Source organism: Sebastes umbrosus, chromosome 19, assembly GCF_015220745.1.
Source record: "Sebastes umbrosus isolate fSebUmb1 chromosome 19, fSebUmb1.pri, whole genome shotgun sequence".
NCBI lineage: Eukaryota > Metazoa > Chordata > Actinopteri > Perciformes > Sebastidae > Sebastes > Sebastes umbrosus.
The window spans coordinates 2905453-2917504 of NC_051287.1; the positions used below are offsets into that span (position 1 = coordinate 2905453).

General features: G+C 36.5%; 1 protein-coding gene across 4 annotated transcripts in view; it reads left to right on the top strand.

Moving 5' to 3' along the window:
* The first annotated feature begins 1765 nt into the window (after positions 1 to 1765).
* The window catches only part of LOC119478479 (membrane-associated phosphatidylinositol transfer protein 2-like), a 55552-nt gene continuing 45265 nt past the window's right edge, over positions 1766 to 12052 (top strand). For 2 of the 4 annotated variants that reach the window (XM_037753256.1, XM_037753254.1), the window contains exon 1: positions 1768 to 2132. The gene's annotated coding sequence lies outside the window, so the exon portion shown is untranslated. Of the gene's footprint in view, positions 2133 to 12052 lie in introns of all 4 variants that reach the window. The other 2 variants (XM_037753251.1, XM_037753257.1) reach the window with 2 other exon arrangements.

Here is a 12052-nt window from a genome sequence, read left to right on the forward strand (position 1 = left end):
AAACATAAACAAAGAGCTGTGACAAACATAAAAGGACAACAGAAATGAAACAAAACCAACATAGAATAAAAAAACAATAAAAATAAATAAATGAGTAGATAATAAAAAAGATGACGCGAGAGTGTGACAATAATTTAACTTAAAAACATTAAAGATATTGAATACATTCATTGTTTTCATTGTTTTTTTGTTTTGTGAGGAAGAAATTGTTGACAGATATAATTCCATTTCTTTCATAAATACAAAGAAATTAGGCTTTTGTTGGTAAATTTACACTTGTGAATGTGGAACTTCACGAGAATTAAAATTAAATTAATAAGAAAATGCATTACTGTCTTTGTGACTGTAGTCAGATACATGGTAGCTAGCTAGCTACAGTTGGTAACATTAATTCACTTCACTTTCTGTCTGAACACACCTTTATATGCTTAATTTAAAAATATAAATAATGATTGAAAGTAATTCTGGACTAAATTTATGAAAATAAACAGAAATCACTGATCTGAAAACACTTTAATAATAAAACAGTGATGAAGAAGTAATGTTATTCAGATCTTTGCAATAGTATTTCAGAATAAATTGTGTAAAATGATTGGATTATAATTAGTAATGCAGTTTTGCAGCTGGTAAAGGTGGGGCTAATTTTAATTATGTTATGTAACGTTACTGCCTAGTAGCTTGATCCATAATCATAATTTATCAGTTTATTTATCATTTGTATTAAAGGCCCCATATTGTAAAAAGTGACATTTTCATGTCTTATATATATTATAAAGCAGGTTTAAGTCCTATATAAATACTGTGAAAGTATCAAAACGCTCAATATACACACAGAAATACACACAGCCCGTATTCAGAAACTGAGCTTTTGAAGCAAGCTGTCAGGATTTCTGTCCATTTGTGATGTCACAAATATACAATATTTAGACCCTTTCACAGTTTAACAATACCATTCGTAAAAGTGTCCCAGTTTATTTCCTGGTTGCAGTGCATGTGAATGACATCAGCTGACAGGAAGTAAACATGGACCCAAACTGTTGCTTAGCAACGCAATTCCATTGCAATTCCGTTGAAATGCACTAAAACGGAGCGTTTCAGACAGAGGGTAAATACAGGGATATTCAGGCCGACAGTATGAGGAAAATAAAGTTTTTTTTGATCATTACAGCATGTAAACATGTTTTAGTAGAAACACAACATACAAATATGAACCTGAAAACGAGCACGATATGGGACCTTTAATATAAATAAATATGTAGTGGAATAAAAAGTATAAAGTAGCAAAATGGAAATATTTTTAAAATATTTTACTTTTGGTAATTTAAATTTATTTTCATACTCTGTATAATTTTCTGTACTTTTATTTAAAATCAAATTTTGAATGCAGGACTCTTACTTTTAACAGAGTATTTCTACACTGAAGTAGTGATACTTTTACTTAAGTAAAAGATCTGAGTACTTCTTCTACCACTGATTATATCACTGAACTATTATTATGTGTGCACTAAAGCAGCATTTTACAGTGGTAGTTGGTCAAGATTGAGATGATTTGAACTACTTGTGGGTAGATTATTCTATAAAAATGCATGTTATGCATAAAGTATTTCTAGAAATGAATGCAGTAGAATATGACTTGTAGTAGAGTAGAAGTATAAACATCTGAGTATTTCTTCCACCTGATTAAAGTCATTTCTCAGCAGTGATTTCCTACTGCCATGTTATCTGCCTGCAGGCGGCTGGTCACCGCTAGGGGGCGCCTTTCTCCTTTCTCCTGTCTTCATCACCGACAGAAGGATGTGCTGTCTTCTGATGTAACTGTTAACCTGGATCTATCATCATCCACCGGCAGCACACCGAGCTGGAGCACCGAGCTGGAGCACCGAGCCGGAGCACAGGACAGGACAGGACGGTCTGGATGATGCAGCGGTGAGATCCGTCCACCAGCAGCGGGACTAACCGGACAGACACACCGGAGAATGAACGCTCCGTGTGGGGAAACAACACAACAACACCACAACCCGGTCCACCGATCAGCTTCCTCCACTGGAGAACACAAACACCGACAGAGATGATGCATCCAGGCTTCATGAGGAGATCCAGCTGAATAACCAGAGACACACAGAGAGCTGCAGGTGAGTCTCTCCTGATGATGATGATGATGGAGATGTTGTTTACTGTGTTACCTCTAATTAACTCTCAGATTCTCATTAATTAGACAAATTGAAACGATACAAATGTTAATTAGTTTTATTTTTGGCTGTGTTTGAATGAGCTTCATCCATCATTGTAGCTTTCTTTTTACCAGAGCAGCTGATCAATATATATATATATATATATATATATATAAAAATATATATATATATGTATAAATATATATATATATATATATATTTATACATATATATATACATATATATTTATACATATATATATATATATATATATATATATATATATATACACGTTTTATTTTTTATTTATTTTTTATTTTATATATATATATGTATATATATATACATATATATATACATATATATACATATATATACATATATGTATATATATATATACACATGTTATTTTTTTTAATATATATATATATGTATATATATATATACACATATATAGATATATATGTGTATATATGTATATATGATTCTGGTGGTTTGAAGAGAATCATATTGTGTATATTTGTGCAGATAGTCTCATTTATCACCTCCAAGCTGTGACATTACTGGTTGCATAATCCTCAGGGAACACTGTGTATTTTTCTCTTATTTAAAAAAAAAAGACCTGTACAATCTCTGCATGTAACACACCCAATATACTGCACAATACCCAGTATGCACGGGCACTAAATGTCTATGTTTCAGTGTGCGTAGCTGGATTAACCTGTTAGTGAGTCTCCCACCCCCAGCTCTCTGTGCACTGTGTATGCACCCAGTCCACCATCGAGTACAGTGCACATTTCAGACTATATATGACCCCAGTTTATTAAAAAAATCATTAAACTCAACCTTATTTAGGAGTATGTGTTATGTGAGCACAATATAATCTGCAATAATTCACAATCACAACTGGATTTAGACACTGGATTCCTCTGCAAAACATGCAGGACAAACAGCACTCGATTTTGTGCATAATTGGTGCAAATTTGCTGCTTTAAGATAAATGTTAACATGAAACTGGACCAAACACTGGACATGCCTTCATGTGCACAAATAAGTACGACTGCAACTAACAATGAATCTATTGTTTCATGTTTTTGGTTAATTGTTTAGTCTGGAAAACATTAGAAAATAATGAAAAATGCTTGTCTCAATTTCCCAAAACCCAAGTAGACGTCTTCAGATTGCTTGTTTTGTCAAATCAACAGTACAACATGTAAATATTTTCAATTTACAATCATAGAAGACAACGAAAAGCAGCAAATAGTCACATTAGGGCTGCACAATTAATCAAATTTCATCATAATTACTATATGGCTTCCTGCAATTTTCAAATCGCAGTATTTGTTAAAATCACAATATTTGTTGAAGGTGAAATGTGTGTAAAAATACCATTTTAAATAAATATTGTGGTGCTGCAGAGATATCCTGGCCTCCGCGTCATATTCTACAAACTAAAGAAAACATCTTTGTTTGGTACAGATCCCCACAAAAATCACAGCAAAATCATTTTGATATGTCTTTCAATGAAAATGAGAATAATGATGTAAAAATGATCATTCTCTCTAATATCGCAAATCATATCACAATTGCAATATCTAATATAATACTGCAGCTCTAATTCACATCTGAGAAGCAAGAATAGACAAATAATTTATGGCATTTTTGGTTAAAAAAAGACCATAAAAGTAGTTTCAGATTAATTTTCTGACGAATAACTAATCAATTAATTGACTAATTGTTTCAGCTATAAAAGTGAGCTTTATCCTCTTCAACTGTCTTTCTTTTTTATGCTATATTTTCCTGAAGTTATAACTTTTTTTGGTCATCTTGCATCCCCTTTTCTGTCTCTTTACTTATCCTCTTTACGTAAAGCACCATATAGATTATTTTAACTTGCCTACTCTTCTATATATGCTGTATAAAACTTGACCTGTCCTTGCTCCAAGTATCCTGCACATCCTGCTAACAATGCAGGCATCTCCCGAGCCGGATCTATTCTTAGACCCTGAAGGTGAAAACAGTAAAGAGGTGCTGTAGCACGTGTGATCCACGCCGAGCCGGTAACTTATTTAGACGGATGCTGCAGTGGAGCCAAAACTTTCTAGGAAGAACACTTAAAACCTGGAAAGAGTTTCTCAGCCTGTCGCCACAGAGCTTTAAATAATCATGCTGGCACCTGGGTTTCTGTGCAGTACAGCAAAAATAACTCAATGCAGTATGCATACAGTTGGGACATACTACTTTGTCATAGCATTGTCCCTTGAGCTTTGACTTGCTTGCTCATATATCCGCTGCGCAGAGGAGTCTGGGTAAGAATAGCCAGAAAAGCATGCTGGCTTGCATACTGCAAAATGTGACCCGATGTAGGACACCGTGGTATTTTTGGCATACTGAATGGTTGCGTCCAAAATTCAATATTAACATGATATTTAGTACGCTAAAGCAGTATGTGGGATTTTTTATTTTTGTCCGAAACCTTAGTATGAAACCAATAGTAAATGAATTGCATACTATTTCCCGGTGAAATATTACAGTATGCATCGCTGGACACAGTATGGCGGCATAAATATCCCACAATGCAATGCGACAGTAACGACAACGTTCATAACAGACTTTGACGGACAGCTCTGTGACATCAATAACGCTTCAAATTAACTGTAAGTATAAGAAATATATATTTTAGATTAATTCAGTAACTTAAATAACTCAACGTGTTGAATTTTGGTTTCACTCGGGACATGAATGAAAGTTTGACTCATCCATGAACTCCGACCTCCGACCTCCGACCTCCGACCTACGCAGACTTGGTCACTCTTCATACTACGTCACCTGACTTCCTCCTTTGCTCCCATCAGAATAAGTACAGCAACTAGAGGTCACCGCAAACAAACAAATATATGGGTCGTAAAAATTGGACAAATGGCCTATATGGTTGTTTTTTCGGTGAGGACGGCTTGTTCCGAATTCCCACCAGAGCAGTGGCGAAGTGCGGCCAGTGGCGAACTGCCATGCAATGTCTATGAAAAGCTGTGGCGGCTGCTCCCAAGCTCAGAGTGCTGTGGCCGTTTGATTCTTGTTGTTAACCTCATGGTGGCGCTAGAGGAAAAATCAGAGGATCTCCAAAGTCATTAGGATTCATCCTCTGGGGATCATGAATGACAGCACCAAATGTCACGACAATCCATCCAACAGTTGTTGAGATATTTCACAGACTTTGTGGTTAGTTATTCAAAGATTTCACCTTCTAATTGACGTAGTATCACGGCATCTTTACTATCACCACAACCATCAGATCCACTGCATAATGTCCTGGTCCTGTTTCCTCCCATTTCAGGACCAGTGTGCATGATTTCAGTGTGTGTGGTTTGGAGGGACAGAAGATGGAGCCTCACAGGATCTGATTATCGGGCCAAAATGATTAGGTTTGCTTTAATGAATGCTGTTAGGAAGTGGCCACCGCAGAAAGAATGAGTCATGGTATTGATTGCCGCCCCCACCTTCACTTGCTCCTTCTCCCTCGCCTCCTCTCTGTACCCTCCCCCCTCTCCCTCCATCCATCCATCCTTCCTTTATCTCAACCCTTGAAATTCATCTTTCCCCCATCTCACAGTGGGACATGCCAGATTTATTCTCCACAGATACGTCAGGCTGGGTTTTGAGGAGAGGCAGCCGGGCTGAGCGTTGCATACCAATAACTGCCAGTACAGTCTGGATGAGAGAGGGAGGAGGATGGGTGGTGGTGGAGGGGAGGAGAGGAGGAGAGGAGGAGAGGGGGTCTTGTCACGAGATGCCACGTCATCGCAGTGTGTGGAATCTATTTTTAGCAGAGTAAACAGAGGGATTCCAGCCCACTGATCATGGCTTCACAGTCAGGACCGTGTGGTGGGAGGCTGGAGACGCTCTGCGGTGTTGAATGAACAACACTTATTTAGTATTTAGTCCTGACTGTCTGTCTGCCACCGCCGCTCCCATCCCCATCCCCGCCCAACGCCTCGGCCTGTCAGGGAGAAACGCTGCGCCACAAATAGACCAACGAGCTCCACGTCTGTCTGTCTGTCGCTTTCTCCTCCTCGCTCGGCTTCACATGCAGGCACATATGCACTGCGTCTCTCATATGGAACACTGTAGCATGCATACTAATGATGGAGAGCAACCATACAGTACCAGTAATAATAAGAAGAACTGTATTTGTGTGGCACTCTGAGGCACCAGATAAATGACATAAAATAATAGATAAGATAAGATAGAACTTTATTAATCCCAAAGAAAATTCTTTTGCCAGATTGCTCAAAATTACAACAACATATGAATAAAAAACACCACAGAGAAATAAATATATAAGAAGTAATATTAACACCAGTGCAAAATAGAATAGCAATAGGAGTAACATAAATTGAGAAAAATAAGTAAACTAAGATAGAAAAGTAAATTACAAAAACATAAGAATAAAATACACAGAATAATAAATATAAAGTGTATAAGAAATAATATTAGCACTAGTGCAAAATAGAAAAGCAATAAGAGTCAAATAAATTGAGAAAAATAAGTAAACTAAGACAACATACGAATAGAAACAGGAGTAAAAATATAAAGTGTATAACAAGTAAAAATAATATAATAAATAAAAAAAATAATTTACACCACAAGGTAAAATCTATGATTAAATTGATGCGTTACATTATTGCACATTTTTCTTCATTATACTGTGAACATTTGCACACTCCTTACTCTATATTTTGCACATTTTATCTATTGTTTTAAATGCCGTGCAGCTCTTTTCATTGTTAAACAAATATATTTTACATATTTTCTTTGCTGTAAATGTCTATTTTTTACTTAAGATTCTTGACTTGCAGTACTTGTTTATTATTTTCTTCTCATCACACAACAGAGTGATAAATATAAAGTGTATAAGAAGTAATAAGTAAGGTACATTTAGTAAAATAAGTAAATATAAAGTGTATAAAAAATAATATAATACATTAAATAAATAATAAACACTACAACGTAAAGTCTCTGTGGCTAATTTTAAATTGTTACATTAACGCAAATCTTTATTGCACATATTATTTCTATTCCTTATACTGTTTATTTCATCCTTTGTCAATATTTTGCACCTTTGATCTCAATTAAAATCAGGTATAATTTTTCATAATTCTAATGCAGCAATCTGCTTTATTATTCATGGTTTGAAGCTACAGACGCTTATTTATAGAATTAATTAATAAACATATTTTTATTGTGCATTGAGATTTTTTTTTTTACTTGTTTTAAGTAAAAAATGTAAAAATGACATGTTTCGTTTGTGATTTATATGTAAACAGTCTTAGATTTACAGTATTTTTTGTAATCACAATCGTAATTATCTCTATTTAAGCTTCTCTTGATCATTTTTAAAGATAATTATTCTGTTTTTTAGAGGTTTATGATTATTTTAACAATTAATTTATGTTAGAAGAAAAGGATTTCACGGAATTCTAAAAATATTTCTTGTAAAAATACAGATTTTTTTTGCAAAACTTCTGAGTTAATGTAAATGTGGTCTTAGATTTACGGTGTATGACTATTCTAACAATAAATATATGTTAAAAGTAAAATATTTCTTGTAATATTACAGTAATAAAGGCTAATTATATAAAGATAATTACGGTTTTGTTTTTTTACAGTTTATTTATGTTAATTAACGGACAGTATTTTTCCGTTTTTTAACAGACATTTTCTGGCGCCCCTGCTGCCGGAAAATTTCCGTTATTTTACACTTTTTTTTTTTTTACAGTGTACCTGTAATAAAATACCATCAAAGAAGCTGATAAAACGTCTGTATTACCTATGTAAGATTTTGAATGTCGGACCTTTATTTGTATTTCTATATTGTGGTATTACTGTTTTTTTACTGAAGTAGAAGCTTTGAATACTTCTTCCACCATGATGCATACAGAACAAGCTGTACATAGACTCACATTGTCAGGGTTTACAGCGGGCCGTCAGACGTCGCCCTTGCAAGAACGCTTTAAATATAGATCCATACCTACATGACACCCCCAGTTGCTCCGGGGGGTTCACGTGAGACCAAGGTTGGGATTGTTCTGAGAATCCAAAGCTGTCACGTTTGGCCACGCTTGCGGTGCTCGTGCGGTGTGTTTGAGCACTTACTCTAATTAACAATCCCCGGGCTTTGTTCAGGTCCAGCGAGGCGTTGTGTCCTCATCAAATATTCAGACGCACACACATGTTCAGTGGTATGGATGAGGCAGAGCGATCGCTTACCTGATACTTAGAGCGCCACTCTGTTAGTTAAAAGTAATCTCTGTGCATCTGACTGATTGAGCGACACGCTGGCGGCTCTGTGAGGCAACAGTGGAGCTTTGAGCTAAACGCTAACATGTTGATGTTTAGCAGCTATAATGTTCACCATCTTAGTTTAGCGTGTTAGCATGCTAACATTTGCTGAATAGCACTAAACCAGTAAGCAACCTCCTGGTCTGAGAAGTGAAGTCAACTGTTTTTTATTGCCTAAACCTAACTGTTTTTTTGCCTAACCTAAAGAGGTTGTAGTTTTATTGCCTAACCCTAAAGAAGTTGTAGTTTTTATTGCCTAAACCTAAAGAAGTTGTAGTTTTATGGCCTATATCTAATGAAGTTGTAGTTTTGTGGCCTAAACCTAAAGAAGTTGTAGTTTTATTGCCTAAACCTAAAGAAGTTGTAGTTTTTTGCCTACACCTAAAGAAGTTGTAGTTTTGTGGCCTAAATCTAAAGAAGTTGTAATTTTATTGTCTAAACCTAACTGTTTTTTTGCCTAAACCTAATGAAGTTGTAGTTTTATGGCCTATACCTAAAGAAGTTGTAATTTTGTGGCCTAAACCTAAAGAAGTTGTAGTGTTATTGCCTAAACCTCACTGTTTTTTTGCCTAAACCTAAATAAGTTGTAGTTTTATTGCCTAAACCTAAAGAAGTTGTAGTTTTTTGCCTACACCTAAAGAAGTTGTAGTTTTGTGGCCTAAACCTAAAGAAGTTGTAGTTTTATTGTCTAAACCTAACTGTTTTTTTGCCTAAACCTAATGAAGTTGTAGTTTTATGGCCTATACCTAAAGAAGTTGTAATTTTGTGGCCTAAACCTAAAGAAGTTGTAGTGTTATTGCCTGAACCTAACTGTTTTTTTGCCTAAACCTTAATAAGTTGTAGTTTTATTGCCTAAACCTAAAGAAGTTGTAGTTTTGTTGCCTAAACCTAAAGAAGTTGTAGTTTTGTTGCTTAAACCTAAAGAAGCCTTTCTGATTGTGTTCAAAACGTGACGTTTCATTCAGTTTTACGTGTTAGAACGTGCTGCTTTTAAGTTTCACTTTCACTTTTACAAAGCAGTAGGCGTAGTAGGCCCCTAATGACCCACATCTATGGTGCTTACAGCGACTGATAACGCCTATCTAATGGCCTGACAACAGCAGAATCGGGTGCACCTAGAAACCGTTCTGAGTAATGATTGTGTGAGGGAGTGATACGTCTTCCCTCAACAGAAACTCACTCTTTTACTGTCAGACATTATGAATGTGAATAATCAAGGGATGTATCTGTAGTCTTAATGGATCTCTGTGACAAATGAAAGTCCTGGGTGTTACCGCAGCTCTGGCTCCTGACGGCGCTCCCCGTGTCATCCCGGGCTACACCGGCTGTATATTAGCCGGCCTCAGAGGCCTGGAGCCGGGCCAAACAGTAATGGTATTGGCTCGAAGAGTGGAAGTTCCCCTCCGTTTATCTCACAGCCTTCAAATCGTTTCAGTTCAACAACAGTGACTTCCTCTGCTGTCCTACTGCTATCTATATCTCATTAACAGGGACGCCCCCTCTCTTCTGTCCATCTCCACCTGCAGACCCTCGTTCATAGTGCTCAGGTGTCTTAAATGTAAAACCACAAGCCTCCATCAGCGTCTCCTTAATTGTGAGTTGTTGAAAGAGGCGGCAGTCGGTCGGTAGGTGCCGAGGCTGCTTCTCTGATCTCGACAGCCTGCTGCTTTCCTCTCTAGTTGGAACACCTCATAGAAGTTATTTGAAGGAATAGTTCAACATTTTTGGGAAATATGCTAATTTGCTTTCTTGTTGAGTTAGATGAGAAGATCAATAGCACTCTCGTACAGCATATCTGTTAAATATGAAGCTACAGCCTAGACAGATAGCTTTTTGTGGCTATTATCATCGCTCAAGGCGCAAGTCGGTTTAGTTTATACGGAAGTCAGCCTGCAACAACGGCCGTTATGGCACAATGGTACACATAAAAATGGCTGCCGCTCTGGCCATCCTGCTACATTGATTTGAATGGTAATGTCCGTTCTACTCCTATTCTAATTCTATGGGAGGGATATTCAGTTGGTTGCAATCTGCAACCACACCGCTAGATGCCACCAAATCCTTGGTTTGTTGCTTAAACCTAAAGAAGTTGTAGTTTTGTTGCTTAAATCTAAATAAGTTGTAGTTTTATTGCCTAAACCTAAAGAAGTTGTTGTTTTGTTGCTTGAACCTAAAGAAGTTGTAGTTTTATTGCCTAAACCTAAAGAAGTTGTAGTTTTGTTGCCTAAACCTAACTGTTTTTTTTGCCTGAACCTAAAGAAATCGTAGTTTTATTGCCTAAACCTAAAGAAGTTGTTGTTTTGTTGCTTGAACCTAAAGAAGTTGTAGTTTTATTGCCTAAACCTAAAGAAGTTGTAGTTTTGTTGCCTAAACCTAACTGGGTTTTTTTACCTAAACCTAAAGAAGTTGTAGTTTTATTGCCTAAACCTAAAGAAGTTGTAGTTTTATTGCCTAAACCTAAAGAAGTTGTTGTTTTGTTGCTTGAACCTAAAAAAGTTGTAGTTTTATTGCCTAAACCTAAAGAAGTTGTAGTTTTGTTGCCTAAACCTAACTGTTTTTTTGCCTGAACCTAAAGAAATCGTAGTTTTATTGCCTAAACCTAAAGAAGTTGTTGTTTTGTTGCTTGAACCTAAAGAAGTTGTAGTTTTATTGCCTAAACCTAAAGAAGTTGTAGTTTTGTTGCCTAAACCTAACTGTTTTTTTTTTTTACCTAAACCTAAAGAAGTTGTAGTTTTATTGCCTAAACCTAACTGTTTTTTTGCCTGAACCTAAAGAAATCGTAGTTTTATTGCCTAAACCTAAAGAAGTTGTAGTTTTGTTACCTAAACCTAACTGTTTTTTTGCCTAAACCTAAAGAAGTTGTAGTTTTGTTGCCTAAACCTAAAGAAGCCTTTTTGTTTTTTTTTGTGTTCAAAATGCTGCATTTCATTCAGTTTTACGTGTTAAATCCTTCACACTTTAAATCGAAGCTTGAAAAGAAAAGTTTTTGAATATCTAAACCAAGCAGCAAAAAACTAGCAAAATAAATCAGTGAATTTTTGTTTCCTCATTCCTCAAATGTTTGTTTTTAAGTAAACACCATTATAGATGCACCAAGCAACCAGCTGAGCGGTGTGAGGGGTGATTAGCCGAGCTCCCCCTTCCCTCGTCAGACAGTGATGCATCGCCGCCATTTACCAGAACGCAGGAAAGCAGAGCAATTTGAGAAGCATCACAACTAACCCCTGCTAGAAGCCCCACCACCATCACGCTGCTCCCTGCACCCTCCACCCTCCACCGCCGCCGCCCTGAGCTAAAAATAGCTTGTCCTCTCTCATCACCCAGCCATCACGTCAGGGCCGCGTTCACTCTCATTTGCTGCCCACGCCTCTTTTTATTTCATGTTGTGATGTTTGACAGTGTCAGATGATCCCATTAGCTGTGGGTGAACATGTCTGGCATCCATTTAGGAAAAGAGACTTACAGCTAATTCCACACAGGTTTTAAATTTAACAAGGTGTAGTTTTCCTAATAGGTTGTACTCTATTTTATTCCTGTCCTGT